Source organism: Geotrypetes seraphini, chromosome 1, assembly GCF_902459505.1.
Source record: "Geotrypetes seraphini chromosome 1, aGeoSer1.1, whole genome shotgun sequence".
Taxonomy (NCBI): domain Eukaryota; kingdom Metazoa; phylum Chordata; class Amphibia; order Gymnophiona; family Dermophiidae; genus Geotrypetes; species Geotrypetes seraphini.
Genome location: NC_047084.1, coordinates 332,457,759 through 332,480,746, shown reverse-complemented (window position 1 = coordinate 332,480,746; position 22,988 = coordinate 332,457,759). Strand labels below are relative to the sequence as shown.

General features: G+C 40.8%; 1 protein-coding gene and 1 long non-coding RNA gene across 2 annotated transcripts in view; both read left to right on the top strand.

The window, feature by feature from the left end:
- GRID2 (glutamate ionotropic receptor delta type subunit 2) overlaps positions 1-22,988 on the top strand; it is a 2,335,100-nt gene that overhangs the window by 72,873 nt on the left and 2,239,239 nt on the right. The gene's annotated exons all lie outside the window — the stretch shown is intronic.
- Positions 1,092-13,451, top strand: LOC117366677. The gene is made up of 3 exons (XR_004540630.1): positions 1,092-1,194; positions 6,695-6,788; positions 12,927-13,451. It is a non-coding gene; the product is annotated as an uncharacterized LOC117366677 (long non-coding RNA).

The window sequence follows — 22,988 nt, the reverse complement described above, 5'->3', positions numbered from 1 at the left end:
GTGAACTCTCTAGGCTGACCCGGAGCCTTTCCTCTGCAGTTGTTCTGCCCTCACGTAAACAGGAAGTTGTGTCAGAGGGTGAGGTTCTGGATCCATAGGAAGCTGGAGATGCTGGTATTGTTGGGGCACAGTACAGAAAAGGCTAAGATGCTGCAGTTCCAGGAAGAGGCTGTGAGCAGAAGGTGAATCTCTGAATTCATAGGGGGATTAAAGGCAGAAAAGTATGTAGTGCTAGAGTTATGGGTGTGGGAGGGGAGTGAGGGCAGAAGAAGGTGAGATCTGGGGTGCTGAAGGAAGAAGAGGGAATACAGTTAACTTGGGGTGGGATCAAGGCAGGATTAAAGGGTAGGTCAAGTAGGCACATGCCTTGGACCCGAAGAGTTCGGGGGGGGGGGGGAGAAGGGGGCTCAGAATGCTGCCTGCTCCAATGATATCACTGTACCTGCCTCCAAGCCTGGCTTCAGAGTCCAAATACTGCCTCCTCCTGTCTTCATTATTCAATGCAGCCAAACTCGCAGTCTTCAAAAGCCTGTGGACAGCAGTTCTTACATGCTCCCTGCAGCTGACCTGGAATCCTTTCCTCTGACGCTGGGATTGTGCATCAGACGGAAAGTTTCTGGGTCAGTCATGGTCAGCATGTAGGAACCACTGTCCATGGCCTTTTGAAGATTGCGAGTTTGGCTAGACTGAATAATGAAGGAAGGAGAAGGTGCTACTTGGACTTCTGGAGCTAGGCTTAGAGGTACACTCTCGCAGGAGGGAGGGCATGGAGGGCTGAGGTAGGAATGGGGCTGGACCATGGAGGAGGTGGAGCCCTTGAGTGGCAGGTCCAGGAGGCCCAGTGTACTTGGGTGGCTAGGGCCCATTGAAGAATTAATCCTGCCCTGAGTGGGGTTGAGGGAAAATGAGGGAGTGGCACTGCCTCATGGATGTGTATGTACTATTTTCAATTATGCCTTTTCATATGCTCCATGGCAGGTAAAATGGGTGTTGCTTTTGTAGGGGTGGAGCTATAGGTAGTAACCTCATATTTAAATGGCCCTGTATGAATACTGTGGGTCATTTTATTACACCCTACAGCTCCTTCAAAGTGTGAGTCATGCAGTGCCTGAAATCCTCTGCTGTCCTCAGTGTCTCAGGAGAAGAGCACAAGACTTCAGCACCACACAGATATAATCTAATCTAATCTTTAATGTGAGTATTTATATTCTGCTCAATCAAGTTAAGGCTCAAGGCTATAGTGGCAAGAAGAACATAAAAACATTAAGGGACTGATATTCAAACCATGGGAATTTCCACAACTTGGCAGTTGGTGGCAAATCCAGAAACTTAATTCTGGGCCATATACTTTGACTACTAGTGAATTTCCAGTCTATTATTAGCCACATTTGACATAGCTGGCCAAGCCATACTGACCAAATATGTCATGTAACATAGCCGCTGAATACTTCCAAGTTTACCAGCCATCTCCTGCTGAATATTCATGGTTAGCTGGCTTAGTTCTATTTAGCCATCCAGAAGCCATTTCTCAGGTCCTCTGCCTACAATCAATCTGTGTCTTCTTATAGATTTTTGTCACAGATAATTTGATGGGATTGTTAAATTAATTTCCTGTGCAGATTTGGCTGAGGAATAGAGAGAAATTGTTGTGCAAAGATAGTTGGGTGCCAGACCATATAAAATTAAAACCAAACCAAAACCGAATTCTAGCTTTTATAAGAAAGCCAGTGTAATCTTACAAGAAACAGGGTAGCATGATCAATAGATTTAACCCCCCCCAAAAAAAAAAAAAAAAAAAAAAATTAAATTAAATTAAAAAATTGGCAGTCACATTTTGCACAATTTGGAATATAAGTAGCTGATGATCAGAGAGGTCCAGTAAAATAATATCGCAGTACTGTAATCCAACTGAGTCATAATTATAGCCTGCAATACCATTTGGAATTGAATTAGGTCCAAAAATGGTTTAAATCTACTTAACAGTTTAAATTAGCAAAGGTTTTCCTGATAATTCCATTTATATGGTTGTTGGTTTTTTTCCATGATTAGGTTTGAGTCTACTATAACTTCTAGGATCTTAATCTCTGAATGGAGGGAGATTTCAGAGTTGACTAATCATACATTTATTGCCGCATATTGACCTCCCATCCGCCCACTTATAGAATTTTAGCAGCAGCGTGATGTAGGAAGAAGACAACATGGGTTGCAGTTCAGTGCAATTCCACCTCCTGTTCTGTGCCCTGAAGGAATTCTGCCGTTTGCAATCCAGTGGAATCCTCCTAGGAATATTAAACAGCATAACGTGTCCACATAAGTGAAAAGTACTGAGAAGCATTTTGGGATCCTTTTACTAAGCTGCGTTAGGGATTTAACGCGTGGAATAGCACGCGCTACATTGCCGTGCGCGCTAGACCTTAACACCAACATTGAGCTGGCGTTAGTTCTAGCCGTGTAGCGCGCGGTGTAGCACGTGGTAATTTCCTACGTGCACTAAAAACGCTAGCGCACCTTAGTAAAAGGAGCCCTTTGTTTGTGTATCTTAGATGTAGCTTATATTTTCTAGTGGTATGCGTATAGAGGACATACTGTAAATGCACAAAGATTTACTGGGTTGTGGTAATCAATGTGGGCTACCACTAAGACATATTATTATACCACTAATTTCTGCTATTTTAGCACATTCCCAATTTATGCAATGAGATCACGTTACTAAGAACTAGGGTTAACAGGAAAATAACTCTCAACGTCTTCTCCTCCTTGGTAATATGGTCATCATAACATACATGAATACATCAATTGTGTGAGTGAAGTTGATTTCAGTTCATAGTGGAATTATACACTAAGGGGCTCATAATCGAAAGAGAAAAATGTCCAAAAACTGGCCTAAGTCGGCCCTTGGACAAACATTGTCCAAATACGTCCAAGTGCCGATAATAAAAACGGGTTTTGGACGTATTTCTAAACGACCTAGGCCTTCATAGTGCCGCTGAACGACCAAAGCTAAACGGGGCTTTTCAAGAGGAGTGTCGAGGGTGGGAGTTGGGCGGGACGTGGGCCAGCTTAGACTTAGTCGTACAGCATGTATAACCAAAAGTTATAAAGCCCAGGATCAACGGAACTTGGATGTTGTGACTTAGACCATGTAAAACATGGTCTAAGTTACAAAAAAAAACCCCTCCACCTAAAGTCACCAGATAAGCACTGCAAACACATAAAACAGACCCCACACACTACCCCAGTGATCACCAACCCCCCCCCCCCAACCCCATAAAAATCGTAATCACACCTTTAAAATTCAGCCTCCAGATCATCATCACCTGGCAGCCTGGTATAGGAGAGCCTAGTCGTCCAGCACAGAGGCGGCTTAAGCCATCTTTGGGGTGGTTTACAGACTCATGGAGAGGAGGACCCATGCCCATAAGCCCCTGTAATCACTGCATTGATATTAAACATGTGCACTTCCTTATATACCCCCAAAACCCTTTTGTACTGGCATATAAGTGGCTCCTATAGCCATAAGGGCTATTGGGGTGGTAGATAAGTGGGTCTAGGGGATTCTGGAGGTGGTTTGGGGGACTCACCATGACCTATAAGGGAGCTGTAGTGAGGAGAAGACATGACACCCTTTTTGTGAAGTTCACAGCAGTGCCCTGTAAGGTACCCCATTATTTAGGTGCCATGTCTGGGTGTGCAGTCCAACACTTTGCAGACCCCTCCCACGTCCAACAGGGCTTGTTCTAGCCATTTTTGACTTGGACGAGAAGTTGGACAAGTATGTGGTATAAAGATAGACGATTTAGCGACTTGGACGATCAGATCAGCAGGACGTATAGTTAGTCGATTTTCTAAACAAAAAAAATTTTGAACGTATTTTTTGAAAATGTGTCCTTGGCTGTTTTTTACTTTGGCTGACTTGAGACTTAGGCGAAAACAGACTTAGGCGTTCCTTTCGATTATGCCCCTCCACAGTTACAAAGCACATATATTTATTAAACCTTGGGTTTATATACCGCACCATCTCCACGGATGCAGAACTCGGCACAGTTTACAGGAAGTAGGATGAGAGAGGAACTACAGTGGAGAGATTAAGAGTTAGATGTAAAAGGGTGGGGGATGGGGGAGAGGCCTAAGAGGGGGGAAGTGTTACAGTTTTGAGAACAGCCAGGTTTTTAGGTGTTTACGGAAAAGTTGGAGGGAGCTTGAGGTTCAGAGCGGGGAGGTGAGGTTATTCCAGATCTCAGTGATTCTAAAGGGGAGGGATGACCCAAGTTTGCCTGCATGGGAAATACCTTTTGTGGAAGGGAAGGATAGTTTAAGAGTTTGGGAGGATCTGGAGGAGGTAGGGGTTGAGGAGTTCCAGGATAGAGGGATAACGGCAGGAAGGATGCCATGTAGGAATTTGTAGGCTAGGCACGCACATTTGAAGTGGATCCTGGGGATTACTGGGAGCCAATGGAGCTTAGACAGGAGTGGCGAGACGTGATCAAATTTGCTTTTCGCGTAAAAAAAAAGCTTAGCCGCGGCGTTCTGAATCCGCTGAAGTCTGTGGAGGATTTTCTTGGTTAGGCTGAGGTAGATAGAATTGCAATAGTCCAATCTGGAGAGGATGATGGATTGTACTAGGACTGCGAAGTGTTTTTGGTGAAAATAGGGTCTGACTTTCCTTAGCATGTGAAGGCTGAAGAAGCATTTTTTTTTACCAAGGATTAGAGATGGTTGTTGAAGGATAGAGAAGAGTCTAAAGTGACACCCAGAACTTTGCTTGAGAACTCGAGCTGTAATGAGGAGCCGGAGGACAATGGGATGGAGGAGGGTAAATGGTCTAATTTTGGGCCGAGCCAAAGGAGTTTTGTTTTGGACTCGTTCAGTTTCATTTGCATTGTGAATGCCCAGGATTGGAGGTTCGTTATGCATGAGGATATGTTCGTGGAGAGGTTAGTGAGGTTCGAGTCGGTCTCAAGGAGGACGAGGATGTCATCAGCATAAGTGTAAAGAGTTTCAAGGGGGGATAGTTGGAGTAGTTTCAGGGAGGACATGTAAATGTTAAACTATGTATGAATTCTCCATTCATCATTAAAGCAAATTAATCCCCCCCCCACACACACACACATCCATACCCACTTTTTATGAAGCCACGTTAGGGTTTTTTTATTGCAAGCTATGGTGCTAAAAGTAGAATTCCTATGAGCTTTGGAGCTTTTACCACCAAGGCTGGTGATAAAAAAATGCTAATAAAAAATGCTTCATAAAAAAAGGGTGGGGAGTGTAAATTAGTTAACCATAAAGAAGCTAATGCAATATATTTAAAATGATCCCATCCATTTACAGTTTGTTATTTCAATTACAATTATTTAATTTATTTTACACAAAAATAATCTTAGTTTGCCCTATCCACAGCTCAACAGACCAGTTATGAAACCATGTAATTAGTTTGTGTATGTTGTAAGGTATTCATGTTAAAAAAAATTCATTTTAATCCTGTAATTTATCATTCACACATCAAGTGGTTTCTAATGCAGTATTCTTACAATTATTTTTCCCAGAAAAGGCTGCAGAGCTCCAAGTTCTAGCCTTGGCCCACTGTTTGAAATATATCTTCCAAGTTAGTCCACTATTGTAATACATGACTGAGTAATTTTCTTATGAAAAATCTGCTTTCATCTCAAATGTATCTTCCCTTGATTTCGGTGTTCAATCTTACTGACTTGGTCAGAAGTCAGATCAAGCATACCAATGAAGATCAAACTTGGCAAAGTAAGCCTAGGCTTGTATACTGCAACCATTGATATGCAAATATAGTTTAATGCAAGCGGCTCAGATTCACTGAGGCTTTATGCTTCACAGTAAAAGCACTGAACAGTATTTTTCTGGTTGACATCGACATTTGAATCCTTGATTTGAGATGTAGCACATCAAAACGTTATATGCCATGAGTTTTTGATGAAGCCAAAGACTGTGGTTCTTTAGAAAATAATTATATTCCAATGTGTTAAACTAACACACAGTACTATTTTTGCATGCATGAGTTATTAGTAATTACAGCCCATTGCATAAAATGGGGCTTGCTGTAAAATAATGCACACTAACCATGTTAACACACACAAAATGGGCAGGGCATATTAGTGATCGGAAATGTACTGGAAATTAGAAGCTACAGGTTACATTAGAAGCATCTCCATGTGTACGTAATGGCATTTACACGTGCAGTTCACATAAGTGGAGATTTACGGTACTCATGAAGCTTAGAGATTTCAATGAGAAGGGGGTATGAACAGAGCATGGCTTGGGCAGGCCAAATGTCTACACATGTATTCTCCTATTGGGTTTTACACTTATATATTTTTTTTAATGTGCTTATTTCAGCCAAGGCTGAACTGGGGATTGAGGAAGTAAATCTTTTTACCCCCCCCCCTTATTTATTTCCACCTCCAAACTTGAATATATATTAAAATTAAAATAGTGGTCTTACCACTTACTTGGCAGTACTAGGTTGGTAAACTGGGCTTGTTAAACATACAGTAGAATCAATATTGCTTACATGTAGCAGTTGCAAAATCTGGCACCTTCATGTGGAAGCTGCTGAGTTCATGTCACTAATCTTTTCTACATGTATATTTGCAAAATTAATGCTCCTACTGTGTATGTGAACCAACACGTCTGAACTGTATGCCTTTAACAATGTTTCTCTGTTCAGCCGAAGCTTTCATAAAATGCCATCAGAATTGAACACTTCGTGGATGCCTCAGTTTTAATCACAGTCGCCTTTCAAACAAGTATTGTGTGAGAAGGTAACATTCTTCTGATATGGCTTTGGGTGAAACAGGGTGAGAGAACACTAAGGACCCCCATGTATTGCTCTGTTATGGATATGCTGTGAAATTGAACAATAAGTGCATTGTGAATCTTTTATTTTGTTGTTACAGTGCTTTTCTGTTTTTTTGGTTTATTAATATTGTTATACCACTTGTTCATTTTACTAGTCCAAGCGGTTTACAAAATACAATTAAATATTTAGGGGAAAAATGATATATACAGTATATATATATATATATATATATATATATATATACAGTATCTATATATATAAAAACGGAGGTATGTATGTGTGTATGTATGTGTGTGTGTATGTGCCGCGATCACGCAAAAACGGCTTGACCGATTTGAACGAAACTTGGTATGCAGATCCCTCACTACCTGGGGTGATATGTTCTGGGGGTCTCGCAGCCCACCTGCACACGTGGGCGGAGCTACAAACAGAAAATCAGATTTCACCCATTCATGTCAATGGAAAAAATGTAAAAAGCTGCCATTCTCACTGTAATTCAAAAACGGCTTGACCGATTTGAACGAAACTTGGTATGCAGATCCCTCACTACCTGGGGTGATATGTTCTGGGGGTCTCGTGGCCCACCTGCACACGTGGACGGAGCTACAAACAGAAAATCAGATTTCACCCATTCATGTCAATGGAAAAAATGTAAAAAGCTGCCATTCTCACTGTAATTCAAAAACGGCTTGACCGATTTGAACGAAACTTGGTATGCAGATCCCTCACTACCTGGGGTGATATGTTCTGGGGGTCTCGCGGCCCACAACTCTATGTTGCTTGCTCAAGGCTGGGTTCACCCAGCAATTTATATGTTCTTGCTCCAGGAGGTGAAACTAAAAATGTTGTTTATAATCACGTTTTGCGTTAGTTGTATTGTATTCATTTTGTCAAATATTTCACATTATATTTTGAATATTGTACTTTTTATTAAGCTGTAAAAAAATAATTTCATTCACCACTATAAAGTATCTTTATTTGAATCCATTTACAGTGTTATTGCTATAATTAAATACCCGTGCAACGCCGGGGCATCAGCTAGTAAATAAATAAAATAGACACATGACATCTCCATATCCCTGATGCAGACAGTTGCCGAAATATGGTTGTGTTGGGTCGCTGGTTTTGATCTGTCTGTGCATCAATAAACAATTTTACTTCTGCCAGGTTGGTGTATTATATTTTCTTCATTGACATAAAAACATAAGAAGAGCTTTACAGGATCAGACCAATGGTCCATCTAGCTCAGTATCCCGTCTTCACGGAGGCCAATCCAAGCTACAAATACCTGGTAAAAAAACAACCAAATAGTAGCAGAATTCCATGTCATCAATCCAGGGCAAGCAGTGGCTTCTCCCATGTCTGTCTCAACAGCAGTTTATGGACTTTCCTCAAGGAACTTGTCCAAACCTTTTTTTAAAACCAGCTACATTAACCGCTCTTACCACATCCTCGGGCAATGCATTCCAGACCTTAACTATTCTCAGAGTGAACTATATATATATATATATACATATTTCCTCCTATTGGTTTTAAAAGTATCACTGTAACTTCGAGTGTCCCCTAGTCTTTGTAAATCTTGATGCAGTAAAAATATTGATCCACTACAGCAGTCAGGATTTTGGTTCCTCTGTTCACTACACCTAAAAGACCTTTGTCATATGTATATCAGCACTTTATATGAAAAAAAAGGTATATCAAATTAAACGCCTTACCTACAAACTAATATGCGTGTAATCAATGTGCATGCATTTAAAAAAGTATAATGCACAATATTTTTCTTTTTTATTAAACTGAATGTGTGAAATGAGCCAAAACAATTTCTTCAAATCCAAAAAGTTATATATAATAATTCTAAAAAGACATAAACAACAGTTCACATCCCTATTCATGGGTGAACAAGCTGAGAGCAGAGGTATTCAGACGATCCACAGGCCCATCTAGGTTTCAGAGTATCACTAATGAATTTGCATGAGAGAGATTCACATATAATGGAGGTGACAGGCATGCAAATCTCTCCTATTTATACTTATTAGGAATATCCTGAAAACCTGACTGATCTGTGGACCCCTTCGAAAGGTATAAACACCCCTGCCTTAGAGAACCAAGCCCTTGGTTGTTACTCACTTGTACAAATTAAAACTAATAGTGTCAGACCCAAAGCTTCTGACGACAAACCTATGTTATTAGTATTTTAAATTATTTTACCTACCTGAAGCTTCTGCTTCTTTTTCTATAATCTAATGAACAAGAGAATGAGGACATTGTTGTCTAGTGACTTACTGGAACTTATACTCTAGTTTTTTGAATTCTGTTTTCTTCCAAAGATTCTCTGACAGAACATTTTGCAAAGCCAAGTTTCCACTTCCTATTATTTGGCAAAAAGAGTATGTAATGTTTTCATGTTCTTCATTTGCCTCATTCCAGAAATGCTTGCATGGTGTGTAGGTTCAAAAATCAAAAACATAGAGAACATATGGGCAGCTTTGATTAGCTCGCATTGGGCTCCTAATTAATAACCTGCAATGCTCATAATGTGCAGTGAATATCTTCTAGTAATGCACATCACAGTCGCAGTAAATGAACCCTAACATATGCAATGTAGAATGGAATTTTCAGTCCATGTATTGCACTTTTCATTTCATTTTCAAGATAAATCAATATATATTGTTGCCCTTGAAAAATGTCACCTGTGAAGTGTACTGAAAGGGCTGTGAGGTTTGTCCAAACTATTTGGGAGCAGTTAAGAGGAACAAAATTGCATGTATAGGTCTGAAGCTTTCAAGCACAGGTACACGATCCTTTATCCCAAATTTTTGGGACCAGGCGTATTTTGGTTTTTGGAACTTTACAGATTTTGGAATGATAATGTTAAGTAAAAAAAAGACAGATCATAAGACCATAAAATTACCACCAAACCTTTTTATTTCAAAATAATGCAAGCAGAGTGGTACCGAACTGGAATGCTCTTCCGGAGTCTGTTAAAAGGGAAAACACCCTCCAGGGATTCAAGACAAGGTTGGACAAGTTCCTATTGAACCAGAACGAACGCAGGTAGGGCTGGTCTCGGTTAGGGTACAGGTCTTTGACCTGGGGCCGCCGCATGAGCGGACTGCTGGGCGCGATGGACCACTGGTCTGACCCAACAGCGGCAATTCTTATTAAACACTTCAAGCACTTCAGACTCAAATAGGTTCCAAACTATGGGACTGGAGCAATAAAGAGTCAAATAAATGAAGTGTCAAATTTTGGCTTTCAGAGCTTTTCTGTTTTCAGAATTTCAGATAAAGGATCTTGTATCTGAACAAAAATAAGGGGTATTCTTTCAATAGTGGTCAAAATGGGCTCTGGGAACTAATGCTAAGCACTATTCTATAAAGGATGCATGCTTTATACAGTAGCACTTTGCACTAGTTTCCACACCCAAGACTAGGTGCCAGACTTGCACCTGTTGAAACCTGGTCACTCTTAAATCGTAATTCACTCTGGATTAGTTTACATTCTTTGGGTTTTTTTCTAAACTTGATTATTGTAATTCTCTTAATTGTTCTTCCTCAATATCAACTTCATCGTCTTCAGCTTGTGCAAAATACTGAAATCTGTTTGCTTTATCAGTGGTCTAAATATGACCCCTTTACTCAAGTCTGAGCATATACTTCCAATAGCTTATAGAATTCCTTATAAAATGTACTCTTGTTCTATATCCAGTCTTCAGGTCTTCCTTCTTTTTTGACCAGTCATTTGGTTCCTTATTTACCTCAAAGGAATCTTCGCTTTTTTCATCAAAATTTGCTGACTGTTCCTTCTTTTAGGCAGAAGTTTTTGGATGTTAACAGGGACTCTAGCTTTTCGGTAATGGCCCCTTCTTTGTGGAATTCTCTTCCATTATATTTAAGGGCTGAAAATTATTAAAAAATGTTAAGTCACAACTAAAGGCCCATTACTCTAAAATGGCATTTGAGATAATTCCTTTATAACTCTATTTTACTTTGATTAATATAAGGTTTTTACTTTTTCTCTTTCCCTTTTGTTGTTTTCTTTCCTTTATACCTATAATATATTGTAAATCTTCCCTTTTCTGTTTTTCCAATTTGTGCTTGTCTGGTTTTGTGGTTTTACCTTGTTAGTGTTTATTGATTTGTGACATGTCACCCTTGATTTTTTTGCTGTAAACACTTTGATTTAACTTTTTGTGTCAATAATTGCGATATTTAAAATAAAGTAATTATAATTGGTGTAAATCCCAGAGCTCCAAGTTGGATGCAGAAATCCAATGTTACATGCAATGTTTTGGAATGCCCATGACTCATCCATGTTCCTCACATGGCCATGCCCGCTTTGGGTTGTGTGCTAGGGGGTTTAGATGCCCAGCATTTTTAAATAGTGTGTAGCCAAAAGTATGTGCAAGTCTGAATTGGCAGTAATTAACATCAGTCATTGGTTGGGGTGAAAGTCCTGGAGAGGGCTTAAGGCTTGGGTGCTTGCTAGGGTGTTATTTCATGCACATCATTAATAAAGTTGTGGCCTTTTGTTCCCAGAAATTTCTCTGTGAATTTATTCTTAATGCCCTACTGCTGGACATACAAAGGGGCTCAGACTGCCTATGTTATGGAGTGAGTGTTTGGTAGCATTCTCCTATTTCAAATGCAGACTTGAATTTCTTTACATATCTTTAGGAGGTTTTGGTTTTGGCATCTATTTCCAAGGGTTGTGGTGTGCTGCAGAATGGCCTGATTGGTGGAGGGTGAGAGGCCGATGTGTGAACATTGCTTTTCTTGAATTGTTTCCAGTTTGGGTTGCTTTGATGTAGGGCAGGAGTCCTTCCTCAAAGTCCTTCCTCAAGGGCCACAATCCAGTCAGGTTTTCAGGATTTCCCCAATGAATATGCATGAGATCTATTTGCATGCACTGCTTTCATTGTATGCTAATAGATCTCATGCATATTCATTGGGGAAATCCTGAAAACCCGACTGGATTGCGGCCCTCGAGGAGGGACTTTTATACCCCTGATGTAGGGTGATACATTACGACACTGTTGAGTGGTCTTTTACACAATGTGGCTGTGGTTGTGGCACTTAATCATCTGACAGCGAAGTGTCCTATGTTAGTTGAAGTGCTACATTTAATTATTCTTCAGTGTTTGACGTTGAACCTTACATTATCAGCTAGGCATATTCATGGTCTGCATAATGATATAGCTGATGCTTTATCTCATTCACAATGGGATTTATTTCAAACATTGGCTCCAGCAGCAGAGCAGACATTAATGAACATGCCTCAGGAGTTCTGGGCACTTTTTCTCTGGCACTCGGAGATATGATATCTGGGTCCTTGTCAGTTAACACTTAGAGAGCTTACAGTGGTGGATGAGCTTATTTTAGTGAGTTTTTATCTGGTTCTAGGTGGCCTTTGGTGTTCCCCATGCCTGATAATTGGGTGATTATGTTTATTATTCATGCAAAAAAATGTAGGTGTGGTCAGAGGGGATGCTGCAGCATTCTTTGGCTTGTGTTAGACTGCTTTCGCGTATGCATGGGGTCTAGGATCCCCCAGTTTTTGGCCAATTTTCTTATTGCCAAACTTTTGGCAGGTTATGCGCAAGATCATTCAATTCACAAGGAATAGCTCCTCATAAAAGACTGCAGATAGGGCATGGTTTATTGCTCTAGCTGTTGGCTATCTTGTTGGTGCAGGGTGGGGAGTGTGGGTTGCGTTGTGGAGGTCACAATTATTACTGTCTTGCCCGGTGCTTTGTGCTCCACAGTATATGTTGCTGTGCCCTGAGGGTGGCTAGTCCACTAGGATTGTTCTCTTTTGATGCAGTATCAGTTTAGGCACTAGTGAAGTGGGCTATGAGGTCTGATGGTTATGACCCTACCCAGTTTGGCACACATTCTTTTCAAAAAGAGGCCGACATCTTTTATGGCTCAGCAAGGGGGTACAGCTGAGGAAATAAAGAAGTCTGGTAGATGGCATTCTAGTGCCTGTAAGGGATATATCAGGCCTAGGGAATTATTGAGTTGAGACTCCTGCGTGATTTTGTTTTGTTTAGTTTCTGTTTCAGATGAATTACCAATTGACAACTGTGTTTGGATTTCAGATACTCCCATGTTTATTGGACTCAGAAGAGAACAACAGAATCACACTGGGGAACCAATTTGGGCCTATCTACTCTGGGAGACTACATTTGCTGGCTTGGAATTCAAGGCATTGTATAGGAACAGCTGTTGCTTACTTTGTTGCAAGCCTGATGTTTCTCTTCTCCTCAAGTTATTGTTACTCATTTGAGGGGTAATGATCTTTATGTAATTAAAGGGGTTGAGTTAATTTGATTCATGAAGTGCTTGCTGTTTGGTCCAATATTATTTTGTGTATTGTTCGGAGAGATGTGAAAAAGGTGAAGGTAGTGGAGCAAACCCAAAAGTGGGTCAGTACTGAAGTGGCTCGCTTCGCGATCGCTCTGAGTGAGCAGGTGTTATCCCATGATATGTTGACTTGGGATTACCGAGGGCTTTGCCACCAGGATGCCGTGCATCTCTCTGATATAGATCTTGATATCTTTTTGAGTGACACTCAAGATTTGTTGGACTCTTGTTTTAGTGGCACACAGGCCGCAGCTGGTTTGATGGGGCAAGCGATGACAAGCTAATAACTGCTGATGTTTATGGCGGGAAGGGGAAGTAGGATGAAAATGGGTGATTCAAGAGGGTCATATGTGGGGGTCAGTGTTGGTGGTTGGAAGTTGGGGGGGGGCTTGGATGTGATACTGCCACAAGCAGAGTCACGACCCGGCGGCACCACGGGTCATGAAAACGGATTGGGGTTGGGGGCGGAAAAGAACAGTTAGTGCAGTGGGAGTGTGGGAGAATTGCATTGCATTGTTAACTTGATTATTTGATGTTAATGGAGTTTAAATTGGAGTTTAAAGAATAAAGCTGTGGCCAATGTTATTGCCACTGAAGGAAAAGTAGTGTAATGTGTGTCCTTTTGAGGTGGAATTTAAAATAAGGTGAATTAAATTGCGAATAATAATGTTATTTTTAAGTCAAACTGCATTAGGGCTCCTTAAATGACACTGAGGGGCAAATAATGCAATTTAACACCCTAATGCAGCTTGATAACTTCCCTCCATGGGCATCTATGTTGCCTTATAAAAGCAGCAACATTTTAGACTGCTCAAATAGAAACATAGAAACATGACAGATAAAGGCCAAATGGCCCATCCGGTCTGATCCTCCACAGCATCCACTATCTCTTCCTCATGTGTTTGCCCATTCTTTCTTGAATTCATACAGTCCTTGTCTCCACTATCTCTACCAGGAGACTATTCCATACATCTACCACCATTTCTGTAAAAAAAGTATTTCCTTAATATAAGAAGTTAAGGTAACAGAATTTTATTATATGAGGCAGCTTATAAAAGATACCTGTAGTATTGGGGTTAATATTTGCCTTATTAACTCAAAACAAGCCCCACACGGACAAACGATACACACACCCAGCAACACTACAAGGCCTTGCTTACAACCAACAACATTCACACTCCCCAAAGAGAAAGGGAAAAATGAAAAAGAAAAGAAGTGGAGATAAAGGCCTCAGTTCAGCTTCATCTGGCCAAAAAAACTCCACTCCTACAAAAGCTGTTTATGTGTAAATGCTGAAAAATAGTTCAAGAAACAAGGCAACTAAAGTAGCCTGCCAGGTGGTATCAAACAGCATGCCTAATACAGATGAAAGTCAGTGGGTGAATGTAACAAAAGGCAGTATAGTCCAGCTCATAATATCCATAGCAAAAGCAAGAAAAAATAACTTAGCTGCTAATGGCCTCCAAATCCAGGCCAGGCAGTCCTTACACCCAACGGGGAACCCTCCGTTTCACATCAAATCGCTGCATCAGGGGTGTTCATATCATTGCTTCACATCCAGATATTCCAGACCCACCATACTCCTCAAACATCCTCACCACTTCATCGATCAAAGCTGGCGCAGAGAGACTCTTCACCCCAGCTCTAAAAAGGCCCAAAAGCTCCACCCCTCCACATGCAGCCACCACTCAAAAAACACTCAAACTAAAAAAAAGGCGGACCATTCTGTACGGGCATTTAAACCCTCAGGATGGACTGATTGTAACTGATAGATCCATCTTTGCTCCTTTTGCCACAAGAGCCGTCTCCAATCCCCCCGTCGAACCGGGAGCGCAATATGTTCAATCACAATACATCGCAGGGCTCCAAAATCATGATGTGCTTCTAAACAATGCATCACCAACGGTTCCTCCAAACGCCGGGTATTCAAACATGATCTATGTTCAATAAGTCTTGTCTTGAACTGATGGTAAGTATGCCCAACATAGATTTTCAAGCAGGGGCAAAGAATCACATAAATCACCCCCTCAGTGGAATATGAAGTGGAACACCTCAACTTATAGACCAAACCAGTCTTAGGATGTTGAAACACATCAGATTCGATCATTAGAGAACAGACAGAACAATGACCACACATCTGATGTCCCGGTGTTATGGCTGCATGTGTGTCAGATGGAACTCTCAAAACATTGGGGCTTAAAACATCACTCAAATTTCGGTTACGCACATAAGAGAACAAAATATTGAGCTGTTGAAAACAAGGATGTATCTTTAAAATGTTAAGATGTCGGCGGATCACCCGCTGTGAACATCTAGACAACTGGTTGTAAGTAGAGATGAAAGGAACCAGATCCTGAGTGGGAACCTCATTCCGATACTGTAATAAAGCCTCCCTGTGATTATACAAAGCCCTCTTCCTAGCCTGGGCTACCACAGAAACCGGATATCCCCTATCAATAAATTTATCCTGTAGGGTCACAGATTGATGGCGGAACTCATCTGTAGTCTTACAGATGCGCCTATACCTCAGAAACTGGGCATAAGGAATGCTGGTTTTCATGGCATGAGGATGCATACTACTGAACTGCAACAGGGAGTTACAATCAGTGTCTTTAGTGTACACCGTGGTACACAAAATTCCATCCACTAATTCCACCAAAACATCCAGAAAAGCAATCTTAGTTTGATGAAACTTCATTTCAAATCTCAAGGTGGGATGGCACCCATTAATATAGGCATTGAATGCCAACAGCTCTTCCAAAGATCCTCTCCATAGACAAAAAATATCGTCTATAAAGCGGAGCCATCCCACCATCAAAGGAAAAAATCCAGAAGAGTAAACAAACTTCTCCTCAAATGCTCCCATAAACAAATTAACTATAGTCGGGGCAAAAGTTGCACCCATAGCAACACCTGACAGCTGCATATAGAATTGACCCTCAAACAAAAAATAGTTCTTTTTCATAGCCAGAGCAGTCAATTCTAGCAAAAACTCCGGGGGCACCAACCACGGACGAGGCATTTGATTCAAAAAATCTGATAATATCTCCAAAGCCTCGCCTGGGGGATAGAGGTGTTTAGGGATGCCACATCTAGTGTAACAAAAAACATCACCTCAGATGTCATGGATTCCCAACTCTCCAGAAAGTTCAAAAAGTGTGTAGTGTCCTTTAATAAAGATTTTACTAAAAAGAGACAAGGTTGAAGATGAATGTCCACATACTTACACACGCTCAAATAGAGAATCCCTTCCAGAGACTATAGGCCTCCCCGGTGGAACCTGCAAATTTTTATGTATCTTAGGAAGTAAGTAGAAGGCTGGCACCTTAAAATGTCTAAACGTGAGAAAATTATATTCAACTTTAGTAAGGAAGCCAACTTTCCTACCAACATTCACAATTCCAACAAGCATACCAAAGATATCATCAGAAGAGTCCCTATCTAAGGGAACATAATTATTGGCCTGCTGGAGCTGCAAATGTGCCTCTGCTAAATATTGTTCTCGCCTCCCTTTATCAGCTCGACGTATCACTACTGAAGTCTCTGTTTTCAGCTTCCCCAGTGCTTCTCACTCCTCCCGCAGCAATTTATGATGGAAAGGCCTCTCGGTCACTTCCAAAGTTGTAATATCTTTCAATACTGCTAAACAGAAGGCAAAAAAGAACCGGATCTAACGGGCCCGGGGGGGCGGGGGGGGGGTCCAGCAAGATTTATTTCTAACAACAGAGCGATCTAGTGGAAAACCCGGGGTGGAATCAAAGAACAATCTTAAATGCAACTTCCTAATAAAATTCTCAAGTTCAACCCGGAACTAAAAGGAAGAGTGTTTCTCAGTGTGCAGTGATATCCTGCTTATATCTTTTTGAAGGTGTGGTCTCCAGAATTGTACACAATATTTTAAATGAGGTCTCACCAGAGTCTTTTACAGAGGCATCAATACCTCCTTTTTCCTTATGCACCTTCTAGTTTTCACTGTCACCTTTTCAACCTGTTTGGACACTTTAAGATCATAACATACTATCAAACCCAAGTCCTGCTCCTTTTTCATCACAGAAGTTTTTCAGCCCCTAAACTATACTGTTCCCTAGAGTTTTTGCAGCCCAAATGTATGACGTTGCATTTCTTAGCATTAAATCATAGCTGCCAAATTTCAGACCATTCCACAAGTTTCACCAGGTCCTTCCTCATGTCATCCATACCATCAAGGTGTCTATTGTATTGCAGATTTTGGTATCATCCGCAAATAGGCAAACCTTACCAGACACCTTCAGCTATATCACTTACAAAAATGTAAAAAAGAATAGGCCTAAGAACCAAATCTTGAGGCACACCACTAGTAACATCCCTTTCCTCAGAGCAATCTCCATTGACCACTACCCTCTATTGCCTTCCATTCAACCAATTCCTGACCCAGTCAGTCACTTTGAGGCCCATTACGAGGTCACTCAGTTTATTTATTAGATACCTGTGTGAAACACTGTCAAAGGATTTGCTAAAATCTAAATACACCACATCTAGAACTCTCTCTATCCAATTCTCTGGTCACCTTGTTAAAGAAATTGATCAGATTTGTGTGACAAGACCTGCCTCTAGTACAGTGTCATGCAAACTTTTCCAAGCCATGGCATACTAAACTCGGGGCCATGGCTGGAGGGTCTCCGCATATGCACAGATGTCGATGTGATGACATCATGCGCATGTGTGAATTCATCAGGTCGATGTCCGTGCATGCGTGGAGGCTCTTCAGATAGGGACCTTATCATGTTAACCCTGAAATGGCTATGCCAGTTGGAGGTGTGGAGAAGAGGAAAGGCGCTGGCGAGGAGAGGCACTGGCGTCAGATGACTCGCCTACACGACATGCCTTTCGTGGGACACAGTCTGTGATAAGGCACACAGTTTGTGATATGCTGCTCTAGTGAATGCATGTTGCCTCACGTTCTGTATTCTATTGGATTCCTGAAACTTCTCCATTCTCTGTTCTAAAAGTGTTTCCATTAATTTACTTACCACAGAGGTCAGACTTACGGGCCTGTAGTCCCCTATTTCTTCCTTACTGCCACGTTTGTCCTGTGTATGTATTTGGCAAGGATGAGTGGGAAAAATTTCCCTTCACTTGAACAATTCCATCTTCTGAAGTGAGAACTATGTGTTTTTTGGGGTTTTTTTTTTCCTTTCCCCCCACCCCCTTCAGAGCAGAATTAATTGTGTAAGAAAAAGGACATCAAGAAACAATGGAGAAACATGACATATTTCAATGTAAGCATATACAGATGTGTTCTCTCCAGGCTGAAATGCCTGAAGAAACCTGTCAGAAAGAAATACTCTAGATGAATTATGTCTCTAAATTTCACATTCAGAGAGGTGGAGATATGACTAGAGTATAAATCAATGTAGTTTATGTAAAATCCATATGCTGTAGTATATAACCATCTAAAATGTTTGTGTCATTAAGGTGCCAGGCACTTCTCTGGTTTTGGACTTGGGTGTGACTAGATGCATGATATTTGATCCATGTCCTCTACCACACAGAAAATAATATCACAACACATTATAAAATCCTTGAACTGGGGCATTTTTTAAATTCATAGGGAATGTTTGAAGGTAAATATAAATATAGCATATTCACCTAATTCTCTCACATATATACACACACACACTCATTAACTTCTTCATTCTATAAAAGAAGGCCTCCAGTTAGATTCTATTTATGCATGTTTGTTATAAAATACTTGCACTTATGGACATATAGGACCAGACTTGGTCCCAGCATTATTTATAAAGGAGGCTCAGGGTTGAGCACTTATGTAGAATAATGCATAGCACCAATTCTTGTGCCAGGACCCAATTATTGTCATTAATTGTCTTGCTACCCAATTCATCAAGGGGTGCTAACCAATTTAGAGCGCTTTAGTTGTGTTAGCATGTGCGAGTGATTAGCACATGCTAAATACTAAGATATCCATAGGGATATAATAGGCATCTTAGCTTTTAGTGCATGCTAATTAGTGCACACTAAATCAGTTAGTGCCCCTTGATGAATTCCTTCTAAGTTTCAGCACATCTGTGGTACTCTCTAACACTGTGCACATATTTCTGGAACACTCTTGATCTAGTCATGCCTTATTCATAGCCACACCCCTTTTTTGGATGTGTGCTATTCGGGTTTCCATTGTTATAGAATGGCGCATAGCAAGGTGCATAAGCAAGTCCAAATTAATGCCAATTAACATCAGTAATTGGCATTATCATCCAATTATTGTTGTTAATTCACTAGGTACATGATTTAGGTTGCGTGTGCATGTCAAGAGCACATCCAAATTTGGGTGCACAGATATGAGCACCCTTTATAGAATCCAGGGGATTTTGAATACATATGCACAGAAATGCACATGATATTTTATGATACATGGAGAATTGCCTTAGCATGGATGGGAAATAGGCATGTCTCTCACTTATGTGCGTAGCTTACAGAATACTATAAGTTACAACTGTAGATGTTGCATTTACATGCATCCATATATGCCTTCCATAAACCTGGAGTTAGCTGGTATACCTAAATATGCGTACATGTTTGCCAACTTACACTAGTATTCTTATTACAGAATCTGTACACACAGATGGCAGTATAGAATATAAAATCTCAGGGAAGAAGGTGGTGCAGTGATTAAAGTGGGGAGAGTGTATGGAGAGAGTGTGGTGCAGTGGTTAAAGCTACTGCCTCAGCACCCTGAGGTTGTGGGTTCAAATCCTCACTGCTCCTTGTGACCCTGGGCAAGTCACTTAATCCCCCCATTGCCCCAGGTACATTAGATAGATTGTGAGCCCGTTGGAACAGTCAGGGAAAAATGCTTGAGTATCTGAATAAATTCATTTAAACCGTTTTGAGCTTACCTGGGAGAACGGTATAGAAAATTGAACAAATAAAAATTAAAAAAAATAATAAAAACACCAGTACCTAACTTGGTAGGTGCATAGCAAAGTGGTACCTACCACATGTCAATCAAAGTTAGGCGTTACTGTATAGCAAGGTAGGACTTCTCAATACAAAAATAAATAAATTAAGTTTATATCAGACTCATGAAATGAATTAATTAAATCTTCACATACACTCAGAAATTTTGAGATTTGACCAAGAGCCGTGGCTCCTATAGCCAAACCCACCGCCCCATCACTGTGTATGACTTATACGAAAAAACTTTAAGTAAATGTGCTATTCAAACAATAAGACTATTTTTCAATGGAAAAAGAAGGGGAAAAAATGCCCACTTAGCTTTCAAGTGTTTCAACAAGTCCCGGACATAGACCATGTTTCGAAGTTCTTTTTCAAAGAACCCAAAAGTAGATGTAAACTGCTCAAATGCCAAAGAACTGATAGTAGTGTGATTCGGGCAAAAAATCTTGTACTCATATAACGTGGAACGAAAGGATTTTCTTTACTGCTTCATTCATTCTTTACAAAAAGAGCACACTTGGTCCTGCCCCGTTCTAACCCCAGCCATGGCCCATTTTGTCCACGGCCCCATCCCATTCTACCCCCATTCCCATATAAACTTTGTTTCCTTCCTCAAGCTCCAGACCGCATCTAGAGGGCCTCTATGCAAGCATGAAAGTTGATATGAATACATTATACTCATGCATGCATTCATGTGATGTTATCATGCCAATATCCACACATGTGCAGAGGCCCTTGAGAAACGGCCCTGAGTTTGAGGCCTTCTAAAACCCAGACAAACTGCCAACATATATCTTCCTATTTGGGGCCATGACACCAATAACGTTTCACAACATTCATTCCTACCAGAACACCTGGCCTTGGTCACACGTGCAGATCACAAATAAACCCTATGCTAATACAGGACCATAAACAAAACCCTAAGATGCCAGGCTCTGCATGCAGTACAATACCAGAGAAATAAAAAGAAATATATTTCTTCCTGAATAGTACAAAATATAGTCAGCAGAAGTAAATTTTTAAAACTGACAGATTGCAATCACTAAACTGAAAATAAAATCACTTTTCCTGCCATTGTTGTCTGGTGATTTTATTTTTCTATTCATCTTTTTCCAGTCTCTGGTTACAATTCCTTCTGTCTGTGCTCTTAACTGTGTTTCCTGGGCCTTCTTATTTAATTGCTGTTTTTTTCTGCTTCATTTTCTGCCTTACATCTATCTTTCAACAGTAAATGGATCAGGGTACCAAAAATAAACCAAAGGATGTGAGAAACAGTATACCAAAGTATTCCACTAAATAAAGTTATACAATGTTTCGCCTATTCTTCAGACCAAGATATGAAAACAGTCAGAGATTGATATGCTTCTGTATGCTCAGAGATGTAGAACTCTATTGGGGGGGGGGGCTTGTTCACCCTCCTTTTGGAGTTTATTGTCCAGTCATCGCATATAGTTGGCTTTCTCAATCAAAAGCTGTGTTCATTTCAATAGACTGGTTCATATTATCAAAAAAGTTTTTTTAAACAGCTGGTTTTGAATTGACCAACAGATAAGGTAAATCTCACTTATCTTAGCTAGTGTAGGGGTCCCAACGCGGCCCCGTTTTGTAGTCTGCTTCAGGAGACCCAATGTGTAGGAATTCTGAAGCGCTCTGCTGGTGGGACAAATTACCAGCGGGAAGGAACTGTGGTCAAATGTATTGAAGTTGTCGGCACTTCTGTGAACAACGAAAGAAGTCAAACATATAAAAAATATCTTCAATGCTTCATGTAAAGTTTCAACGTTACAGGCAAGAATGAGAGAAGAAGTTCAGTGTATACATACCAGGGTGTATGTGCAAGATTTATCCAGGCACTGCCAGTATTCAGTAGCAGTGCTAGATAGTTATCCAGTTAAATGGGTACGTACTTGGGTATGACTGTTTAATATCAGTGATACCTAGGCAACTACTGGCAGCCACCTTTAACTTGGAGATTCAGTACTGGTACCTAAATAGTAAATGGCACAGAGTTCCATCTGCAAATCAGCTAGCAATGGCCAGTGGTTGACAAAATATTGAGGACACTGGTTGAATGTTACCCCTTACTTCATTGAGGTTACTTTTATAGTTTGATATCCTCTTTAAATATACCCCCTGATATTCAGCCAGTGACAGTCAGGGTTTTTTGAAAGCACTAATCATCACTGGTTAACTTACGCCCCAATATTCAGTACTGAGCCATGTTGGGGCACTGGTATTAAACATTGGGGCATAATTCCCGGCAGCCTGGCCAACTAGAGCATATGCCGTCCCTAGCTGAATATCAGGTTGGTTCCCAAATAAGGATTTCCTGTTTAAAAATGTTAAAAAAAAAACCAAAACCCAGAGACAATGTGGTTCTCCTCCCCCTCCATCCTCCATGCCTTTCAAAATGGCTACCATGACCTCTTGTGGCAACTCACTGTAGTCTTGCCCCTGAAGACCCTGCTGGACCACTAAGTAGGACTGAGGAGGCCTACCTAAGCATGATGGTTGGGCATAAGCCCCAGCTCCCCCCCCAGCACCACCCCTTGGCCCACTCATCACTGGCCCACTTTTCTGGAGGGTATGTCAAAGCAGATATTCAGTGGCATTTAGCCACCATTCAGCAATTTAAAGAGGCCAAAGTCTTTCTGGACTGCTTAAATTGCTCTGAATATTGGCCCTATAGTCTCCCAAACTCTCTTTTGCATGTATGTTTGTCTTGATTAGATTATAAGCTTTGTGGATCAGGTGCTGTCTCCCATATGTGTAGTCAGTCACATATGGGAGACAGCACCTGATCCACAAAGCTTACAATCTAATCAAGATGAACATACATGTTT